Source organism: Alligator sinensis, unplaced genomic scaffold (genome assembly GCF_000455745.1).
Source record: "Alligator sinensis unplaced genomic scaffold, ASM45574v1 scaffold254_1, whole genome shotgun sequence".
NCBI lineage: Eukaryota > Metazoa > Chordata > Crocodylia > Alligatoridae > Alligator > Alligator sinensis.
The window spans coordinates 2,393,727-2,405,893 of record NW_005841953.1 but is presented as its reverse complement, the minus strand read 5'-3'; the positions used below and the strand labels follow the sequence as shown (position 1 = coordinate 2,405,893).

The 12,167-nt window shown below is 46.1% G+C and overlaps 1 protein-coding gene across 1 annotated transcript in view; it reads left to right on the top strand.

Annotated features, from left to right (window-relative positions):
* The window catches only part of CDK13 (cyclin dependent kinase 13), a 105,223-nt gene that overhangs the window by 14,346 nt on the left and 78,710 nt on the right, over window positions 1-12,167 (top strand).

Sequence of the window (12,167 nt, the reverse complement as noted above, 5' to 3'; positions counted from 1 at the left end):
GTTATCTAATTCTTCCTGTATGATTTTTTTTTCATCTTCTGTATTGACAATGCCTCCCAACTTTTTATACCACCTGCTGTCTATACCACCATCGTTGATCAAAATAGTAAATGAGGTCCCCAAACAACTCCATTAAAGAACTAGTAACCTTTCCTCCAGCTTAATAGTTTGTTCAACACACCTTGTTTTCTCTTTAGCTAGTTGATTCATGCTTCTACTGCTGACTTAACACTTAGTACAATATTTGTACTATCTCCCACTTAGTTTCTTGTGTGGCATCATGTTTAATGCTTTACTGAGATCCAGATAGATTAGACCTAATACGTTCCTATTGTTCAGAAAAATCCTTAATTAACATCCACGTTAATTAAGTATTTTATCAAATAAAAGCATCAGATTAATATGACGCAATGTAGAAGTTCATCTTTGGCCAGCCCACGTTGCATTTTTATCTCATATTTCCATTTGGCTTTGTATTTTTGATTACTCTGTTTTCAAGATTGGTTTTAAAGCCTTACATGCTACTAAGTTCAGATTAATGGGCTACTCAGATCACTCCTTCCCCTCTTTCCCACTTTTTAAATATCTAGTCTTATGCTGTGCACATCTAGTTCAGATTGTTCAGTTTTGTTGTCAAAACTACTTATACTGGACACCACTCAGAAATTAGTGATACTAACCATCTTTTCTTGAGGAAAATCCCACATTTGAAAGAAACCTTCCGTATGCCAAGCTATTTGACAGTTGTTTGTTATGGGGTTTTGTACACCTTCCTGTTTGGCCAATTGTTTTGATCTTGTAAAATAATTCATATAAATTGGCATATTTGAAAACTACAAAGAAACCAAGCAGTGAACAGATGCTGACAGCTTGCAATCACTCCACAGAACCAATTTCACTAATCGAGTACAAAAAACCCATTCCTGCCATCATAGAACAGTACAATGAGAGAATGATGGCATGTGTAATAATGCATGTCCTTTTCGTACAAATTATGTAGCTTTTGAGCTCTAGGTGTTAGAGTAGTTTAGTACAATGACCTCATCCAAGATTATCCTCATTACACCAAAAGTGTAATGAAGGTGGCTAAGTAAAATATCTTGTCTGAGGTCACATAGCTAAATAGTTACTATCATAGATATTGAAACAATTATCTTAATACCTAGGTCCAGTATTCAGTCCACTTGTTGCTTCTTGAAAGGGAAACACATACAGGCAGCAGAAAAAACACCTGCTTAACAATATTCAGCAGGCTGAATGATGGACCATATACAATTCTAAAGAAAAGCAGGAGACCAAAACATTAGTCGTCCTGACTTAGTACGTGTTCAGGTGACAAAGACACTAAGGCCAGGCACAGACATTACACTTTTACTGGTATAAGTGATCAGAAACTGGTCTACACCCGTGACAGAAAAGAAGTTCAGCACATAGATTGAAAAATGGTGGAACCTCGGCCGCATGTACAAGAAACGAAAGGCATATGTGCATGATGCTTTAAAGTGGGCTAAATGCTTTTGTACTGCTTTAATGGTGTCGGTGTTTGCAAACCTCGGTGGCATATTGCGCATTAATTCTAGCCACTGCTGGAAATTTGGCAGCATAATGCACCTTCAATGACTTGGGGCGCAGCAAACTAAAACTCCTTTGAGGAGTTTTAGTTTGCTGCCCCTACAGCTGTGGAGTGAGGCACTGGGCTCCATGCAGCTCAGGGGCTCTGCAGGAAGCCCTGTAGACAGCCTGGCAGGAGACCGGGAAAGCAGGCTCCAAACAAGAAAAGCAGCCAGCCTGATCTTTTTCTTTTTTTTTTTCCCCCACCCCCTGGAGCCTGCCTGAGCTGCACGGGGATCCAGTGCTTCCCTCTGTGGCTGCGGTGCCCCCCAGGACTGCTCAAGCCAGATGCCTGCGGGCAGGTACTGCCTGGGGGAGGAGGAGGGGACAGACCGCCGCTGCCATAGAAGGAAGCACCAGTCTCCTCTCCCCCACAGCTCAGGGACTGCTCTGCCCACCAGAGCTCACCCTCCCCTCCCCACTGGAGAGGCAGGGAAGTCAGTGGGGGGTGTACATGACACTGAGGGTTTAATCAGCCCTAAATTGAAGCAATGTTTTTTAAAACCTACTGCTTTAATTTAGGGCCTCTGTTTTGTCTACACACGCCCCTGGTTTAACATTTGTCCCTATCACACCAAAGGGCAAATGTGTGTTCTGTTTGCTACCAATCTAAACTATCCCACTTACAGAAAACCGTACAACGTAGATCAATTCCGCCTTGGGCTTTTTGAATGTCTGTGCCTAGCCTAAAGGGGAACCTAGCCAAACTATTCAGAACTTCCATGTGCAATTAAGACAGATTTCTGTATGTGAGCACACAGAATATGATATTTGATACAAATACAACAGCAAGAAACTCCACTCAGTAGCCTTAAAAAGCAAATTGTTTAAACATCCACATTAATTAAAGATTATGACTAGGCTTGAGTCTGCTCTCAGGTGTATGGGCTGATGTGTGGTGCTATTCACTGTGCAGAAGTAGATAAAGCTCTTAAACATTTGCAGACAAGGTTCTTTTGGTAAATCAGATATCATTTATTAAACCAACTCAAGTAGTTAAAAAAATTCTTCTTTGCAAGTTTTCAGGTACAAATACCCTTCAGCAGGCTGAGAAAGCATCTGCCGTTGGTCTGTGCTCTTCCCGATTTACTGAAAAATCTCCCACTGGTGTTTAATTTTTGACGTTTTATGGTGATGCAGAATCCCATGTGTAAGAAGGAAGCAGAATCAAATGCCTGAACCATCAAGTAATGCTTCTGAAGAGGATTTGAAAAACAAATTATGAAAATATGAAAGAAGCACTGCAGATGACTGCATTGTCCCAAATGCCTGAGGGTTATTCAACCTATTGTACTACCCTAACACTCACTGGGAAAAATCTGAGGGTGCACCACAAATACAGCTGTGATCCAGAAGAGACTGCACCTGGGCTGGATTAACAGAAAAGTTTGTAGGACCCCAGCTTCAAAATAGTTTCATAGTTGGTAGGGCCGGAAGGGATCTAGGAAGATCACTAAGTCCGACCCCCTGCCATGGGCAGAAAAGAATGCTGGGGTCAAATGACCTCGCCTAGGTGATTATCTAGCCTCCTTTTGAAGAAAATGTGTTATTGTAAATTCTTCATAAGCACTCTATTTATTATACAGTTCTTCAGAGAATATAATGTCCCCTGTCCAACATCTAAAAAAAGGAGCAAGTTGAGACCTTGCAAAACAGGCTATATGAATTCGGAGGAGGGCATAGAGTCTCCAAAGGACAAGAGACCACAGACTGTCTGGATTCAACTAATGCAGGACACCTGAAACCATACCAGGAAAGGGAGTGAGGTCACAGGCATGGTATTAGAAGCCTGAACATGGGGGCTGACAACAGAGCACAGAGATGAGACTTTTTTTAACAGTCTGAAAGGCAGCAACAGACATGCTAAATTTTAAGCAAGTGCATAGAATCGCCTTGAGACTCCAAAACTAAGTATGAACTTGAGTGCTACCTCTTAAAAAGGATGTTTTCTTGAACAAGGATATCAGTGTATATAATTGTCATCAATTTGGGAATATAAAGACCTAGACACAAACTGGTAGAATATCTGTCTGGTTTTAGGCTTATTTTGTTAAATGGCTGTAGCTTTCCACATCTACCCTGTTGTATTATGCAGTGTTTGTATTATGTCCTTTCCACAACGTGTCCAATTTTTCCAGGTAGTGATTAATTTTAAACTAGGTCATGAGGGATATAAGATGAGCATAGTGACATCGATTTAAAAAAAAAAAAAAGAAATAATTCTGTTTATACTTGCAAAACTGTCTGAAATGGTCCTTAGCATTATTAATGTACAGTCCATACTACATACATATGATTGTAGGAAACATGATGGGCCTGGATGAGTCTTTGGTGTCTTGTTACTATTTTCTGCCACCAGACTCACTCTACTCTAGCCAGGAGGTGACTGGAATGTTCTTACACCCCCGACCTTTTTGCCAGCATCTCCAAGACCCCCCAGGGACATAATGCCCCAGATGCTGGTTAAGGCTGCTCTCGTTTGTGCTGGGGACTCCATAGCCCCAGACTACAGGAGATTCAAGCCATTTCTCACTAATCTTTGTGGTGGGCTCTGTGCTGGTAAAGGGTTGAATCAAGCCCATCATTACAGAGAAGGAAGCCTGGTTTAATGGGTTTGCTCATGTATTTGGACTCCTTTTTGTTTGGTTACGTGAATTAGGAAAATGTGCAAACGGGTGCTGCAGTGAATATGTAGACTGAGCAATGGGGAAGTGAGAGATGTGCTGTATCATTAGAAAAGGGCAAAGGTGGGGTTAATGGACTATGGCTCTGCAGAATGCTGCTTGGGAAGAGACAGTGGCAGATGAGAGAAAATTGTGGAATGCAGTCCAGAGAAGAAGAATGTAGGAGTAGTTATAAACTACACATGCCTACAGTGCCCTAACAACCACTGAACAGGCAGATATTCGTCAGTGCTACTAAACCAAAAATATACATCTCCCTGGCAATTCCAAAATGGTACAAGCTGAAACCTGCGAACTTTGTTAGCAGGGAGGTTCCCAAAGGCCTTAATTGGGATCATATTAAACAGGTTGTTCTTTGATTTATCTGGTGCATTAGGAAAGGTTGCTGCCTATGGGGCAAGAGATTTTTCACCTTTGTATACAACAGGAAGACAGCCATTTGCCCAGAGCTGGCCAAGGTCCTCGCTTATTTTTGAAAATGATGTTATATGCATGATCATCAAGAATTCATAGGATTCACTTTAATGGATTCAGTTTTGTAAGGATGAGGAGCATCTGGTGGATTAAATAAACCAGGCAGGGCAGAGGGCATTCCCTTCCCCTCTAGCTGTATTATATGCAGGACTGCTTGTCTTCATCTATTCCACAGATGAATATGCAGCCCTAAGAGACATAATGCCTATGGCCTCCCTAATGCAAAAATCCTTCCTTGAGTGTGGGTGGTAGAATGTTTGGATTAATTTGACATTGTGTTATGAAACCCTGACAAGAAGAAGGGAGTATCTGAGTTGAACTTTGGAACAAACAGCACTCGGGTTTAATAAGAACGGTAGTGGGTGAGAGAACAGAACTGCCTGTGTGATGTTCTCTGCAACACTGATTTTTACTTAAAAATGAGCAATACTAAGGTAGTGAGACACTATCACTCTACTCTCCTGTTACCTATACAAAACTAAGCTTTACCTTTACTGTTTTTAGTTTGATTGGGGGGTAGGATTAATATACTTTGCCTGGACTGTGGAATAAATGGTAGTTTTGGCCTCAGTAGTTGTACACCCCATCTTTGGGGAAATCATGACTAATGTCCCACAACTCACATTGTCAGCAGTTAGCCTTAGGGTATGTACAGATGTTCAGGGAGGTTAGACCACATTAAAAATGACCACCCAATTTAACTTAGTTTGCCCATGTGCGGACCTTACACTTAGGCCCCTAGTTATGTTGAGCTGATTACAAACTGTACAGAAGTTCTAGGAAGGTGTTCATTCCTTAGAATCTCCTTGTAAGGGTATAGCAATCTTTTTTATTTAATTAGGAAGGTTAGATTTGTTGGAATAGGGCTAATCCAATCTAATTTAACTATACCTTGGAGGTGCACTAAGTTAGATGGGATACGGCTAGACCTGGGGTTTTCAACTTTTTTGGTCAGGGTACCCCTGGCAGCCAGTTGAGAAGTGGGGATGCCCCCAGTGGCTGGTCAAGGAGCAGGTGTGGGGGGGGAATCCCCTGTGTGGCAGGGAAATTGACCAGGAGTGCCACCGGCTTCTCTGCACTACTGCCATGTACCCCTGGTTGAAAACCCCTGAGCTAGACTGATCTAATTGAACTTCTGTACATATTGCTAGCACAGCCTCAGGGCTGTGCTTTTCCTACCCTCTCCCCATCCCCCCACCATCACCAGGCTATTTTTAGTGTCTCAGCCTTTCCCCTTACCCACAGACAGACCACTTTGGACCAGCCAGCCCCTGCTGAGCCCACCAAACCGTTCCCCCACCCCCCTGCGATCCTGCAAGCTGTTCCTGGTGCCATTTTTACCTGTGTTTGCCAGTGCTGGAAGCTGATAGAAGTAAGTCATGGTAGAGGAAGGGGCAGGCAGGATATGTAGGGGGGTTGTTTGGGCTTGGGGAGGAATGGGAGGATAAAAATAGACCCTGGGGGGAACAGAGAGCCCCCCCCCCGGCGCAGAGCTGCCAGCCTTCCCAAATCCTAACCCCCCTAACCCTGTGAAGCTGCCAGTCCTCTCCCCCACCCTTCAATCAGGCCCTTGGGACTAGTGAATGCCAGTAAAACCAGCCTTGGGAGCGATTTGTGGGATTGGAAGGAATTGGGGGCGGGGGGTCCATAGGGGTTTGGCAGGATCAGAGTTAATATGTGTAAAGGAGTTTTCTTTTCCTTTTGAGAGCTGTAGAGCACCACATGCCCACCTCTTCCCTTCACCCCCCCCACCCCCCCGGCCAGTGGCATGGCCGGAGCAGAACTAAGTGGAGTGGGGACAGAAGCAGGCTGCCCGCTGCAGACTCGGGGCTCCCTGCCCTGCTGCTTTTCCCCTGGGAGCCTCGCACTATGTGTGCCCCCTGCCTGCCTGGTGTATGGTGGCGCAGCCAATGCAGGGCTCCTGTGGGGAGGTCAGCAGGGTGGGGAGCCCTAAGCCCACAGCTGGCAGCCTGCATCCACCCCCACTCTGTGCACAGATCTGGGGATCACTTGCCCCCTCCATGTCCTCCCCCGTCAGGGGGTGTGCACAGCAGTGGGGAGTCACCCCCCCACCCCCCATGGGCTGCCCATGGCTCTGTCTTGCTCCTGGCCCCATGCACTGCCTGGTTGGGCAGCACCCCTTGATCTGCCACCCTGCCTCCCTTATGCCCCCTCCCTCCCATAAACTTCGCTGCAGGGAGTTGCTGTCTATGTTGCCTGGCTGTACTCCTGGCCACATGCATGGGTGCAGGCACGCACATGCATGTGGTACCCACTGTGTCCAGCTCTAGGCAGCTCCTTGCAGGCTGGAATGCTGCCCGCCTGGAAGTGGGGACCCACTGTTTCCAGCAGTGGATGGAAAACCTGGATCCTTGCATATACTATACTGCAAATCTGGGATAAATGCTGCGCCGGAGTCATGCAACCCGGGACTGAGACCTGATGTTTCCGTTCTGGGACTGTCCTGCTCAATTAGGAATGGGTGGTCACCCTAATCTAGCCCTAATCTTTGCAAGGCTGGCACACAGGTGAGAAGATGTGCCCTGCTGTGGAGCAGAGCCCTGCTCAGCTCAGAGAGCATGCTGGGATGCTTGGGGTGTCTGGTTCATCTTTAAATGAGCAAGGGGTCTGGGACAGGCATTGCATAAACTGGTTTGAGACAAATCAGTTAAGTGGGATACTACATTCAACCAGGTTTATCAAAAAACGGTTTCAGCCATTTTCAAATTGACTTATGTGCACTGAACATCTGTTCTGTTACAGGCTTAAACCAGTTTCTAATCGCTTAAACTGGTTTATGTGTAATGTCTGTCCCTAGTCAAGTTCAGTGCACATAAACCAGTTTCAAAATGGCCAAAACCAGTTTGAGCCAAACCTGGTTGAATGTAGTATCAGACTTAACTGATTGAACTCAAACCGATTAATGCAACTTCTGGCCCAGACCCCTTCCTGGTTTAAATTAACACCCCAGAATGCTCTCTCACCCGGCCCCTCTGCTCCCCAGCTGGAGCAGACACTGGCCCTGGGAGGGAGCGGAGAAGAGGTTTATTCCCCACCTCTCCCTCCTCTGTTGCACCTGCATTTCTCCACTGGCTGCTCCAGTGGGGAGCCATGGGTAGCCTGGAGTGAACTGGTCAGGGAGTGGATTGAATTCCCTGCTCCCTGTCCCACAGACTCTACCTGGGGTCTGCCGGGTGCTCCCCACCTCCTGCTGCAGCAGCAGGGCTGGGGGTGTGGCTAGAGGCTAGCTGACATGGCCCCCTTACAGGGGGGCAGGGAGGGGGGTTATTCCCCCCTTGGTCCCCTCTGTCCTTATAGCAGGATCTGCCCGCCCTGACTGCTGCCACCACTCACTCCCTGCGTGGGGCAAGCGGTGGGATAACCCCCTCTGGCAGATTCTGGAGGGAGGGGGAATTACTCCCTCCCTGCCTACCTACCTAAGGGGCCATGTCGGCTGGGCTCTGTTTGTGCCCCCGTGGTGCTGCTGGAGCAGCAAGGCAGCAGGGCCCTTGATGCAGGCAGCAGCCCCTATCCTGGTGTCCAAGGAGTGCAGCTCTGATCCCCTGCTCGCAGGCCCCCTGCCAGGAAGAAGCTTGCACTTCTCAGACACCAGGACAGGGGCTGCTACCCCCGTCATGCTCTATTTCTTCCCCCTGCTCAGCACTCCAGTAGCAGGGCAGGGGCATGAACAGAGCCCAGCACGGCCCCTTAGGCAGGGGGTGGATGGGCAGGGAGGGGAGTTATTCCCCACTCCCTCCAGCATCTGGCAGAGGGGACAGGAAGGGGCTTATCTCACCACTCACCCCATGCAGGGAGCAGGTGGCAGTGGTGGCTGTCAGATCCCCCTCGTGGTCCCCTGAAGGCAGATGGGGTGGAGGGGGGAATAACCCCTCTCCCTGCCCCCTCTGTCTCCCTCAGGGGGCCATGCCACTGCAACAAGGAGCGGGGAGCGCCTGGCAGACCCCAACTCAGGTCCATGGGACAGGGAAGGGGAGAATTAAACTCCCTCCCTGGTCAGTTCACTCCAGGCTACTGCCAGGGCTGGCCATGCCCCCCAGCACAGCTTCCCTGTAGCTGAGGGCGTGCTCTAGTGCCCCACGGCTCCTGGCCTGAGCAACTGCAGGCATGTGCCTGCATTTCCTCAGTCCAGAGGGAATGTCTGTCCAGTTGCAAACTGGTTAGCTCTAAGGTTAGACTAACCTGCAAAGATTGAATGAATTCAGGCTCTGGCTTTTTGAATGTCTGTCCGTTGCCTTGGTGAAGAGAGCTTTTCATAGGAAAGGGAGTGAGAAGAGAGGGTTCTGATGAAACAGTGCTGCTGCAAAGGTTTGGTAAAGAAACACCAGCCAAAGATGCCCCATCTCTTTTTTGTCAGGGAAGGAAAGTTCATTTTTTGTTTGTACTGAAATTTGGTTATAATGTTCATTCCTTGGAATCACCTCATAAGGGTACTGTATAGCAATCTTTTATTTAATCAAGCTTTTAATATTTTGAAATGGCCATTTGTTATCCTGTAAAGCAACTCTTATCTTAGTGAAACTTGAAAACACACAAGTGTTTTCTTCTGTCAGTTTAAATGCTTCTAATTTCATTATTACTTTAGTTGCTGAGAAACTTAAAAACTAGACTAGAAGTGTGTTTACCAAGTTTTTAGCAACTTTCCTTATTATAAAGGGCAATCATGAAGACTAATACTCCAAAGGAAAAAAATTAATCTCAATAAATTTGCTCTGTGTAGTATGAATCATTCAATTTTGTCCCATTCTTTGAAAAGAAATAACTTGCAGAATGGTGCACTAAAATGATTTTCCTATTTTAAACTTTTTGGGGTGGAGCTTGGAAATAAATAGTAATACAGCTTTCTTTGATCTCCAATTCTGTGAAATCTGAAAAGTCATCATTAGTAGACTGTATTCTTAAACTATACCTTGACTTCTTGGACTAAAATTGCAAACTCGGTGCCATCTAAATTGCTGTAACTGGTAATAATAGAGAAAATATCAAATGATAAGTAATGCCTATTATGAAACGAACTGTTGCTGTTCCTTGACATCTCGAGGCCTTTAGGGGCCTACAGGATACGTTTGGGGCCTGCATCTGAAATATCTTTACCATATGATGACTATTAGTTTTGTAAGCTTTATTTCTGTTGTCCATCTCCAAGTTCTATAATGATTTCTTATTCTTTACCAATATTCTACCTCTATGAAAACCTGTCAAGTGTAGCACAGCTGTCTAAAATTGGAGTTGGATTATTAGATGACCTCTTCTGAAACTTTTTTCCCTATAAATTTATATCTTGTGGAATTTATAATATATGATCAATTTGAACTTTGTTCTTAACTGCTCCTTTTAATTACTTTTTAATTTCAAATATTATTTGGTCTAATGACTTGCACTGTAAAAGCACTACATTTGCTGATTTTTTTTCTCCCCCCTCATTGGTTTCTTCTACAATGGAAGACACTATAAACAAGCAAAACATACTTCGTCTCAGAAGTAGGTAGAAAACTTGTGGAAAAATTACTTTTTTGTATTCCAGTCTCTATTTCTGGACATTTTACAAAAGCTTCCCGTGACTCCTTTTATGTTAAACATTTTCAATTGCATGTTATATTGTACGTATGGAACAGCAGCTTAGTACGTCTTGCTATGAGTGTCCATTAGGAGCTTTATGTTGCTGGGTTTTTTTGTATTTAACAGATTTGGGTATTAGAGGTGGTGTGGGGAGGGGGGAAGTTTTAGCAGCCTTAGATATTTCAGCCAGTAAGTACAGTAGGGAAGTAATAGATCCATTTCCTTGACCAAAACATTTGTTTATTGCCCCCCTCCCCCCAAAAAATCATGCAACTCAAGTCCCAATGTGATCACAGCTTTACAGCCCCCACCCCCCTTCACTGCTTTCAAGTTAAACCTTGTTGTGCCATTAATGTATTCAGTGCATATTTCAGGAGTGAAGTCAGTATGGTCAAGATGAAGTACTGAAACATCATGAGGTTGGGTTAAAAAACACGAGTTTTGAAAAGAACTAATTCTACTCATTTGCTCGTATATGCTTATGCTTTTCCTGTTTGCGTGTGGAAAAGGTTTAAGAGTGACTCTGACTCAAAAATGAAAAAGGTTCAGATGCTTAGGCACTGATTAGAATGGGGGAGTTGGAGATTGAAAGAAAGCATCAGATACTTCAAGATTTAAAAAAACCCAACCAAACAAACAAAAAGAACAAAAAAACAGGGGCAACAAAGGTTAGGGAGTTGGGGCCTTGTCTTCAGCACACAAATCATAGTCCTAGAGATGTAGGACTGGAAGGGATGTCCAGAAGCTATCTAGTCCAACCTTGTGCCTGAGTCAAGGTCATAGAACCAGGGAAAATAAGAATGGGAAGGGAACTCAGGAGATCAAACCTAACCCCTGCTTTAAAGCAGGAGTAACCCTACCTCATCCCAGCCAAGGCTTTGTCTACCTGGGTCTTAAAATCCTCCAAGGATGGAGATTCCAAAACCTCTCTGGGTAACCTGTTCCAGTGCTTCACTACCCTCCTTGTGAGAAGTTTTTTCCTAATATATCTAACCCAGCGGTTCCCAGTTGGTGGTACATGTACCACCAGTGGTATGCAGACAACCTGTAAGTGGTACACATTAACAGATTTATTATAATTTACCACCAGGAAATTTTTGTCATATACTTAACGCTGAAGTGGTAGTAATTAAGGTTGCATCATTTTAAATTGGTGGGTGCGCAATCCGTCAGAGTTCGGGAACCGCTGCAGCTTGAGACTATTTGTTCCTGCCATCTGCCCCCACTGAGAACAGCCTAACTCTAGCTCAATCTTTGTAATCATCCCTAACCAAACTATCCCGTTCAAATCCACTGCAGATGATCGAGGTCAGAGGCTTTCAAGAGGAGGTACGCAAACCCCTGGGGCTAGGTGGAATGGCCTTAGGGCGTACGCGACAGTGGGTGCTGCTACCCTACTGCCGCTGGCAACCCCCCCCCGCGGGAGCTTTGTCCCTTCGCTGGGGACCGCCGGAGAACATGGTACCAGCCTTTTCTGACAGCGGGACGTGGCGGGCTGGGCATGGGCTGCGCTGTGCCGTCTCAGAAGCCGGGGGAGGGGGCGGGGCCTGCCCCTCACCCCGCCCCTTTCTCCCTGCAGCGGCCCGACTCTCAGCAACCCCCTCCCCAACCACTAACAGGAAGTACGTCGTTGCCTTTCCTCTCTAAAGCCGGAAGCGGCTGCCCGCTTCCCCCTCTCCGCGGGCCGCCCTTCCCCACCGGAAGTGTCGCAGCGGGGTTTCCGCTCATGAAATTCCGGTTGGGAGGGGGGTGGAAGTCTCGCGTGGTCTCGGCCCGCTCCCGGCTCCGGCAGAGACGACAGAGGACTCGGGCCGGAGAGGC